The sequence below is a fragment of the Oncorhynchus keta genome, chromosome 24 (assembly GCF_023373465.1).
Source record: "Oncorhynchus keta strain PuntledgeMale-10-30-2019 chromosome 24, Oket_V2, whole genome shotgun sequence".
Lineage (NCBI taxonomy): Eukaryota > Metazoa > Chordata > Actinopteri > Salmoniformes > Salmonidae > Oncorhynchus > Oncorhynchus keta.
The window spans coordinates 31,999,041-32,010,103 of NC_068444.1; the positions used below are offsets into that span (position 1 = coordinate 31,999,041).

The 11,063-nt window shown below is 45.4% G+C and overlaps 1 protein-coding gene across 1 annotated transcript in view; it reads right to left on the reverse strand.

Moving 5' to 3' along the window:
* myocd (myocardin) overlaps positions 1-10,363 on the reverse strand; it is a 162,954-nt gene extending 152,591 nt beyond the window's left edge. Inside the window, exon 1 of the mRNA XM_052478143.1 lies at positions 10,255-10,363. The gene's annotated coding sequence lies outside the window, so the exon portion shown is untranslated. The remainder of the gene's footprint in view (positions 1-10,254) is intronic.
* Positions 10,364-11,063: the final 700 nt, after the last annotated feature.

The window sequence follows — 11,063 nt, forward strand, 5'->3', positions numbered from 1 at the left end:
TACAGAAACCCAGCCTAAAACCCCAAACAGCATGCAATGCAGGTGTAGAAGCACGGTGGTTAGGAAAAACTCCCTAGAAAGGCCGAAACGCATTGTTGTATTAGGCGCAAGTGACAAATACAATTTGATTTCATTTGATTTGTAACTTTTAATCCACAGTGTCACACCCTGATCTGTTTCACCTGTCTTTGTTCGTGTCTCCACTCCACCCTGATCTGTTTCACCCGCCTTTGTGATTGTCTCCACCCCCCTCTAGGTGTCGCCCATCTTCTCCATTATCCCACGTGTATTTATACCTGTGTTCTTTGTTTGTCTGTTGCCAGTTTGTCTTGTCAAGCCTACCTGCGTCGTTTTCCGTGTCTCTGTTTTCTAGCCTTCCTGGTTCCGACCTGTTCTGCCTGCCCTGACTCTGAGCCTGCCTGCCTGACCATTCAGCCTGCCCTGACATCGAGCCTGCCTGCCCCTCTGTACCTTTTGGACTCTGATCTGGTTAAAGAACTTCTGCCTGTCCTCAACCTGCGTATTGCCTGCCCCTTATATTTTAATAAATATCTGTGACTCGAACCATCTGCATCTGGGTCTTGCCCTGTGCCATTATAGTACGAACTGGCCACGACTGACCCAACAGACTCAGATCGGTTCCGCAACGCTGACTCCCTGCAGGGAGCCACCATTGTAAAAAAAAAATGGGGAGCTACTTTAGAGCCTTATGGAAGGTCTCCATATGCTGCCGGGATGCCATAACCAGGGTTTCAAGACATTACTAGAGCAATTCTGTGGACTATCTATAAGGCAGCATGCCACAACGGAGACCTCCCGGACACTCAGTAATTCCCCTGTCAGTGATGATTTTGTACAGTCTACCCTGGCTTCCCGAGAACCCGGGTTACCTCCTCCTGAGCGCTATGTTGGAGACCCTGGGACCTGCCACCCGTTTCTTTCCCAGTACTCCCGCATCTTTGAGCTGTCATGGCGGAGGTATTCGATTCTCCGGCGTCCGGGAGAGAGGCAGCCGGCAGCTACTTCGATTACGACAAGAACCGCAGTCTCTGTTTGATACCTTTCTTCATGGACTATCTGAGGAGATTAAAGATGCGCTTGCAGCTCGGGAGTTACCCCTGGACCTCGAATCCCTCATAACCTTAACAATAAGGATCAATGGATGTCTATAGGAGCGAAAGTCACCGGAGTCCCCTTGGGAATCATTGGGAACGAGCGACTTGTTTTCTACTGTGCCTAAGCAACAGGGCAGAGCTAGGTTGTTGCCTCAGGAACGATTGCAGAGGTTTAACTCCAACAGTTGCCTGTATTGTGGTGCTACAGTGCACAACAAATCCACCTGTCCGGTAAAAGACCAGAATCATCAGCTAGGTAAGAGTACTATAGTGGGCCATACTGGGAGTTTTCTAACTCCCATACCTTGTACTCTCTTCCATGTTATCCTGCTGTGGGGTGGCCGGTCTAAATCTCTCCGAGTGCTCATTGACTGGAGCTGGTGAGAGTTTTATGGGCGCTACTCTGGTATCGGAGTTGGGTATCTCCACACAACTCCTCTTCATTCCCATGGACACCAGAGCACTGGACGGACCCACCATAGGCAGGGTCACTAATAGTACAGTTCCCATTAAACTGAGTGTGTCGGGCAATCACAGTGAGTCCATACAGCTTCTTCTTGTTGAATCTCCCCATGTTCCTGTTTTGGGATTCTCATGGCTCCAGAGGAACAAGCCCATTATTGACTGGACCACTGCTTCTATCCTGGGTTGGAGCTTGTTCTGCCACTCACCTGTCCCAGCGGTCTGCCTAGAACCAAAAGCAGCATCCCTGTCCAATCAACTCAACCCCGCTGAGAGAAACAACAACGTAGGGAATTGTGAACTTCTGGCAGTCAAGATTGCGTTGGAGGAGTGGGGGCACTGGCTGGAAAGGGCGGAATATCAATTTCTGGTGTGGACCAATCATATGAATTTAGAATATCTCCGCACCGCCAAGCACCTTAATTCTAGGCAGGCCCGTTGGGTCCTGTTATTCACCAGGTTCAACTTCACCATCTCCTACTCCCAGGGTCCAAGAATGTGAAGCCGGATGCTCTCTCTCGCCTGTATAGTTCTGCTGCCACACTGTCTGACTCTGAGACCATCCTCCCTACCTCATGTCTGGCAGCTACAGTTGTCTGGGGTATCAAGAGCATAGTCCGCAAGGCACAACGTTCCCAGCCCGGACCCTGCATTCTGCACCCTCATTGGGTCGTCGTCCAGCCTGTCCTCCAAGTTTCATGCCCAGTCCAACAGCCAGTCAGAGTGTGCCAGTCAAGACCTGGAGACTGCGCTTAGGTGCCTCGTCTCGACCAACCCCACCACCTGGAGCCGGCAACTTGTGTGGGTGGAGTACACCCGGAACACTCTTCACTGCTCGGCCACTGGGCTCTCGCCCTTGAGTCCTCCATGGGTCATCAGACCCCGCTCTTCCCAGAGCAAGAAGAGGTCAGCATACCCTCGGCCCAGATGTTTGTCCGCCACTGTCAGTGTACCTGGAAGAGAGTTCGGTCTGCTCTTCCCAAGGCCACCTCCAGGTATTGTCGACAAGCGGACCGCCTCCGTACTCCGGCTCCCCGCTATCTTCTCGGGCAGAGGGTATGGCTGTTTACGTGGGACCTGCCCCTCTGGGTGGAGTCCCATAAACTTTCTCCCTGTTTTATTGGTCCTTTCCTCATCTTTAAAGTCCTTAGTCCCACTGCTGTTTGTCTTCTGTTGCCCCATACCCTTCGTATACATCCCACTTTCCATGTGCCCAGGATTAAGCTCTTGTCTCGTCCTTTGTCTCATCCTGGACCTGGCCCTCATTCCCTCATTCCCCTGCCAGCACCCCGGTCAAGCAGGTATGTGCCCAGGTAGGACGCCAAGTGTGTGTGTGGGGGTGGGGGGGTCTGTTTCACCTGTCTTTGTGCTTATTTCCACCCCCCTCCAAGTGTCGCCCATTATCCCCAATGTATTTATACCTGTGTTTTCTGTTTGTCTGTTGTCAAGCCTACCAGCGTGTTTCCATGTTGATGTTTTTCCTAGTCTCTGTTTTCTAGCCCTCCTGGTTCCGACCTGTTCTGCCTGCCCTGACCTCGAGCCTGCCTGCCCCCCTGTACCTTTCAGAGTCTGACCTGGTTAATGAACTTTTGCCTGTCCTCGACCTGCCTATTGCCTGCCCCTTGTATTTAAATAAGTATCAGACTCAAACCATCTGCCTCCTGTGTGTGCATCTGGGCCTCGCCCTGTGCCGTTATAAGTAGGCAGAGGCTAGGCCTAGCTAGACTAATTATTGTGGAATGTTCTGTTTTGTAAAGTTGAGCTGAGTGGGCTATTTATATAATCATAGAGTTTTATGGAAACTCATTATAGCAGGTCATGATCACACCTCTCTCTGAAGTCTTTGGCCAACAGCAACTGATCTATGAAACATATTGAACTCATCCTTTTCCATATTCCCACTGCCCGCATCCGCAAGTCTCTCCAGAGGGTGGTGCGGTCTGCCAAACACATTACCAGGGGCAAACTACACGCCCTCCAGGACATATACAGCACCCGATGTCACAGGAAGGCCAAAAAGATCATCAAGTACTTCAACCAACCGAGCCACTGCCTGTTCACCCCGCTATCATCCAAAAGGCGAGGTCAGTAAAGGTGCATCAAAGCTGGGACCGAGAGACTGAAATCAGCTTCTATCTCAAGGCCATAACACTGTTAAACAGCGATCACTAACACAGAGGCTGCTGGCTATAGGCATAGACTAGAAATCACTGGTCACTTTAAGGAATGGAACAATAGTCACATTAATCATGTTTACATATCTGGCATTACTCATCTCATATGTATATATATACTCTATGCTATTCTACTGTATCTTTGTCTGTTCCGCTCTGACATCGCTCATCCATATGTATATAGTCTTATTTCATACCTGGATGTGTGTACTGGGTATACAGTGTGTAATTTGTTAGATATTACTTGTTAGATATTACTGCACTGTTGGAGCTCGAAGCACAAGCAATTTGCTACACCCAAAATAACCTCTGCTTATCACGTGTATATGACCCATACAATTTCATTTGTATGATTGTTGCAGTTTGCTTTCTTAATAACTGACCAGAGAGCAGTTTTGGTGTGTTGGGGAGAGCAATTTCCAAATGTATCCATGTTGGCAGTTAGAAAAAGTAGGATCACAGCCACCTCACCTTACAGTGTGTTTTTCCATGAATGATTACCTGATGAACTGGTAGTCATGTAAGCATGTCTATGTGTGTGAATGATCTGGGGAGAGAGAGTTTCTGGACCTTCTTGTGCCAGAAGTTAAAGCTTTGAAGCTCATAGTTTGCATGTGTGTTATTGGCTATCCTCAGTCTTGCATAGCATCACCACTATTACCTTGGTCGGTCTTGCGTGGCATTAAAAGGTTTGGACACACCCACTCATTCAAGGGTTTTTCTTTATTTTTACTATATTCTACATTGTATAATAATAGTGAAGACATCAAAACAATGAAATTTTACATATGGAATCATTTAGTAACAAAAAAAGTGTTAAACAAATCTAAATATATTTTATATTTGAGATTCTTCAAATACCCACCCTTTGCCTTGATGACAGCTTTGCAAACTCTTGGCATTCTCTCAACCAGCTTTAGGAGGTAGTTTCCTGGAATGCATTTCAATTAACAGGTGTGCCTTCAGTTAATTTGTGGAATTTCTTTCCTCCTTAATGCTTTTGAGCCAATCAGTTGTGCTATGACAAGGTATGGGTGGTATACAGAAGATAGCCCTATTTGGTAAAAGACCAAGTGCATATTATGTCAAGAACAGCTCAAATAAGCAAAGAGAAATGACAGTCCATCATTACTTTAAGACATGAAGGTCACTCAATCTGGAATATTTCAAGAACTATGAAAGTTTATTTAAGTGCAGTCGCAAAACCCATCAAGCTCAATGAAGAAATTGGCTACCTTGAGGTCCGCCACAGGAAAGGGCCAGAGTTACCTCTACTGCAGAGGAAAAGTTCATTAAAGTTAACTGCATCTCAGATTGCAGCCCAAATAAATGCTTCACAGAGTTCAAGTACCAGACACATCTCAACATCAACTGGTCAGAGGAGACTGCGTGAATCAGGCCTTCATGGTCGAATTGCTGCAAAGAAACCACTACTAAAGGACACCAATAAGAAGAGACTTCCTTAGGGCAAGAAACACGACCAATGGACATTAGACCTGCGGAAATCTGATGAGTCCAAATTTGAGATGTTCGGTTCCAAATGCTGTGTCTATGTGAGACGCGGAGTAGGTGAACAGATGATCTCCACATGTGTGATTCCCACCGTGAAGCATGGAGGATATGGTATGGGGGTGCTTTGCTGGTGACATTTACCACAGTATTCTGCAGCGATACACCATCCCATCTTGTCTGCACTTAGTGGGACTATCATTTGTTTTTCAACCGGACAATGACCCAAAACACACCTCCAGGCTGTGTACGGGCTATTTTTACCAAGAAGGCGAGTGATGAAATGCTGCATCAGATGACCTGGCCTCCACAATCACCCGACCTCAACCCAAATGAGATGGTTTGGGATGAGTTGGACCGCAGAGTGAAGGAAAAGCAGCCAACAAGTTGTCACGCCCCGATCTGTTTCATCAGTTCTTGTGAAGCTCTCCACCTCCTCTAGGTGTCACTTATTTTCCCCCGTGTCATTTATTTATCCCTGTGTTTCCTGTCTCTCTGTGCCAGTTCGTCTTGTATGTTTTCAAGTCAACCAGCGTGTTTTTCCCGTGCTCTGGTTTTCTATTCTCTTTTTCTAGTCTTCCCGGTTTTGACCCTTGCCTGTTTTTTGTGGACTCCGTTCCAGCCTGCCTGACCCTTCTGCTTGCCCTGACATTGAGTCAGTCTGCCACTGTACCTCTTGGACTCAGAATCTGATTTTGACCTTTTGCCTTGTGCCTTTCTCTTGCCTACTCCTTTTGGATATAAATAAACAACTAAGACTCTAAACCATCTGCCTCCTGTGTCTGCATCTGGGTCTCGCCTTGTGCCATTATACAAGTGCTCAGCATATGGGGGAACTCCTTCAAGGACTGTTGGAAAAGCATTTCTCATGAAGCTGTTTGAGAGAATGCCAAGAGTGTGCAAAGCTGTCATCAAGGCAAAGAATGGCTACTTTGAAGAATATAAAATCTGTTTGTTCAGCACGTTTTGGTTACTACATGATTCCATAAGTGTTATTTCATAGTGTTGATGGCTTCACTATTATTTTACAATGTAGAAAATAGTACAAATAAAGAAACCCTTGTTCGAGTAGGTGTGTCCAAATTTGACTGGTGCCGTATACAAATGTTATGATCCGTTTGAGCAAATACAACCAATGTTCTGACTGATGCTGGTCCATCAAAGCTTTTTAACTCTAATCTTGCCTGAATGGACAACAGAAAACAGGTGTCACCAAACTAAACTTATTAACTGTAATTCTCATGTTAAGATAATCGCTGTAGAGAATTACCTGTGGGACCGATATAATATATCAAACCATCTGTTCAAACCAGAAACAGGTTGGTATGTAGTCTAAGTGATGGTAAGTGAGTTACCCTCTTGATTGAATCAGGTCAATGAATGAGCTAGTTGAATATCAATGCTTCACCGGTACTAGAGGGGAGTAGTATGGGCTGGCCTGGCGTCACTGCATACTTCCCATGAGTCATAGGCTGGAGGGTTGAAGGCAGAAATAAGAGTTCAGAAAGACCTTATGATGTTATAATTTAACGTAGGGCATGCCACTTTTTATTTTATTTTTATAAATAACAGCAGAGCCAGACAGAAATAGAGGCTTCTATTTTAGTTCGTGTGTTTCTGTTGGATGCTTTCGTCTGGGGTGTGCATGCGAGCAGGCGAGAGAGTGGAGAATGTGTTTTGTTTCTCATTCTTTTCCTTGAAAAAGGAAAGAAAGAAGAGAGGAGCGAGCAGCCGGAACCCTTCTAAATAATTTTCAATCTGTAGAAAACTACCCACAATTGTCGAAATGATTAAACGTTTAGCAAACGATTGGAGAGAAGCTCTCCTCCAACCAACAGTCCAGAGTAAAGAAATGCTCATTTTGGTGTGATTGGAAATTGGTTGTTTTTTGTAGGTCTTGGTTCCTTGCCCTTCTCTCTGTCATTCCAGATATGAGTATCTCTTCAATAACAGAGAGTAAATTGATTTAGTCTCATTTTCAAAGCTCCCCACAATCCCTCAGACTGTAACAGTGGGTTTGGAGTTACTTCTAAGCCCTACACTCATAGTTTGTGTTACGTGATCGTGACAAAGGTCAGAAGTTAGGTCGTTTTTCATAGTGAATCTTAATTATACACTCCAATAGCAGTTACAGTACAATGAATCACCATTATGTGAAGACATTATGATGTGAAGACATTAGTCGTTCCTCTCAAAGTGGACTGGTTCCCTCCTCTTTTTCTTTCTTTCTTTCTTTCTTTCTTTCTTTCTTTCTTTCTTTCTTTCTTTCTTTCTTTCTTTCTTTCTTTCTTTCTTTCTTTCTTTCTTTCTCTTTCTCCCTCTCTCTCTCTCGCTCGCACTCTCTCTCGCTCTCTCTCTCTCTTTCTAAATCCCTCTCTCTGACTTTCTTTCTGTATTTCTCTCTCTCTCACACTCTTTCTCTGGTTGAAGCTATATGGAGTCCTTTTACACACACACACACACACACACACACACACACACACACACACACACACACACACACACACACACACACACACACACACACACACACACACACACACACACACACACACACACACACACACACACACACACACACACACACACACACACACACACGCACACACACACACAAATCACCCCAGAACAGTGTCTCACAGTGATATGTGGTATGGGATCCCTCAGATCAACATATTTCCTTTTATTCAAATGACTCTCTGGTTTTATGGAATACATAAGAGTCCAAACCTGTTCAGTAATAATAAATAATGATTTAATCTACATTATGAGAAACCTCATCACCTGGTTCAAATATTACAACCTTGTGCCCCGGCCAGCAGACGTTCAGAGAAGTCCTGATGCCAAGTCAATGAAGAGCTCTTCCATGAGATGATTTGATGACAGAATTAGAGATTGACTTGAAAGGTTGAATATTTTATGTCTGGGTCCCAGTGCCAAGAAGTTCTATTGCCTAACGGATGCAATCACTGTGTCGCTGAGGCATGGTTAGAGGGATATACTGCCATGTTCAGGTCAACTTCGCCTGTAGTGTAAAGCTCTAATGGCGTGGCAGTTTCAGCTCGTGTTTGCTTAGGAAAAAAGATTGATCATAATAACAACATTAGTAAATGATAAGTGACTCAACCGGAGTTGAGAGTAGAAACCAATAGGCACCTACAGTTCTGCCTGAACAGACTCCCATATGATGTAATGTTTCTCGGAGGCAATAGCGCAAGCACTAACACATGAAAGACGTTGGAAATTGGAAACAGATTTACAGATTTGACCTGACAAGTGTGTTTGTATGTATCCTGTTGGGTGTGTGTGTGTGTGTGTGTGTGTGTGTGTGTGTGTGTGTGTGTGTGTGTGTGTGTGTGTGTGTGTGTGTGTGTGTGTGTGTGTGTGTGTGTGTGTGTGTGTGTGTGTGTGTGTGTGTGTGTGTCTGTGTGTGTGTGTGCATCCCTGCGTGTGCTCCAACTAGTCAGGTGGCCCTCCTGAATTACAATTCTGTTTTTGCCATCTGTGAAACACACACTAACACAGACAGGGCCAGGAAACTCTTAATGCACAGACATGAGCCCCGAGGTGCATTCTGCCTGCCTGCCTGCCTCTGTCAGCCAGCCGAGCCACCAGCCAAGCTCTATAGGACTCAGATCTCACCCAATCTGCAGCCACTGAAGTGAATTCTGCCCAGTTGTTTCTAATTAGGGCCCAGCTTCTGGGATCAGCCCAGCAGATACCTTCATTCTGAACAGACACTGTGGACCTCCTTCTATAAACAACCAAACCGTCTGCTTTCTGATCTGACTGGGCCTCATCAGACCCACACACACACACACACACACACACACACACAGCTCGCCCCAGCCAAAATGTCTACAAAGGCTTCACCGCTCGCTACACTTTTGACTTATAATCTTATTTTGAATATTGGTTGACGTCACAGAGCAAGCATCCCTGAAGTTAACTGTGTGTGCCAGGATAAATCTAAACACAATGTCTCACAGCAACATCCCTGAAACGCAACAATGTCAGAACTAGTGCTATCAAACCATCTTTCTGGAGCAGCTCTCAAGTGCTTCCATTTCGATATTTACTCAACATGCCTGTAGTCTGTCTCGCTCTCTCGCCTTCTCTCTTGCTCTCCTCTCCTTCTTTCTCACTCTTCTCTCCTGTGCACATTCTCTCTCCCTCTCCCTCTCTCTCTATCACTTACTCAGTTGCTCCCTGAGTAAGTAAAAAAACAAAACATTCCACACCTACCTGCAATATTCACAAACAGTTCCAAGCTATTTTCCCTATCCGTCTCTCTTTTTCTAAATCTGATAATCCGAGAGGGAGAATAATGTGATTCACCTTTGCATTATCACCCTAGCTTCTATGACGGCTATTATCATCTTCTTAGGTTACCCATCCAAAGCCTACAGTTATGAATCTTAATAGATCTGTCTTTGAAGCCTGTATCACACAGCATACTTTAGTGAAATATCTTCATCCTCTGTTGTCACACTTTGATTACTAAAGTAGGAGTGAATCGAGAAACTGTTACAAGCCCTTAATATTGAGCAAGTCAAGTAAAGGACAGCTTGGTTACGAGTCTTTCATCAATGACATGCGGTATTATTTCATGATATTTATGTTATAAACTGGGTTATTTCTATGCCAGTACTAATAACCTTTAGAAGCTCTACCTGATTTGTGCAATAGATACATCCTTATCAACCAGGTGAAAAGAGGTTTAGCATTCTCTCCATACCAGGGCTGCCTGGAGTCAATCCCATCTCAATTCAGGAGAACTAAATGTACTGAAACTCTCATTCAAGAACTGAAAAAAAGTGGCATTTTGGATTGTTCAACTCAATCCACCAATTGATTTGAACAATATACGGAATTGAATTGTGTTTCATTTTCAATTCGTAAACGTAAATGTATTTAAATTCATGACTTGACAAATTGACCCACACCCTGCTCCCTAGAAGCAGGGCTAGAAGAAAAGACAGCACAATACTCACTCTGATCATTCAACAGAAGACCTGTTGCTGTAGAGAAGAGGAATCCGGATCCACCTTCGGGATGTCCTTACCCGACCTCCCCCAGGTTCAGATAGTACTGCAGTGACTGAGGTGTGAGTTCTCACTAAGTATTCTCCCCTCCCTGTCGCCTTGCTAGAGCCCAGATCTGGTACTAACTCTAAGTCTATTTCTAATCAGCACTGCTTTGTTTGCCGACCGTGTCCGGGTTGTTACCAGTCTAGGGTCTTATCACAGAGCTCTATTTGAGAGCGTGGTGAGGTCATCGGACAAAGAGTGACTTCTAGAAAATCATCTGAGACGATGGGTAATTAAGAGTTTCGGTGGTCTTCCGTCCTCAAGAGAGCGAGAGTTGCACCCCTTCTGAAAAAACCTACACTCAATCCCTCCGATGTCAACAACTACAGACCAGTATCCCTTCTTTCTTTTCTCTCCAAAACTCTTGAACGTGCCGTCCTTGGCCAGCTCTCCCGCTATCTCTCTCTGAATGACCTTCTTGATCCAAATCAGTCAGGTTTCAAGACTAGTCATTCAACTGAGACTGCTCTTCTCTGTATCACGGAGGCGCTCCGCACTGCTAAAGCTAACTCTCTCTCCTCTGCTCTCATCCTTCTAGACCTATCGGCTGCCTTCGATACTGTGAACCATCAGATCCTCCTCTCCACCCTCTCCGAGTTGGGCATCTCCGGCGCGGCCCACGCTTGATTGCGTCCTACCTGACAGGTCGCTCCTACCAGGTGGCGTGGCGAGAATCTGTCTCCTCACCACGCGCTCTCACCACTGGTGTCCCC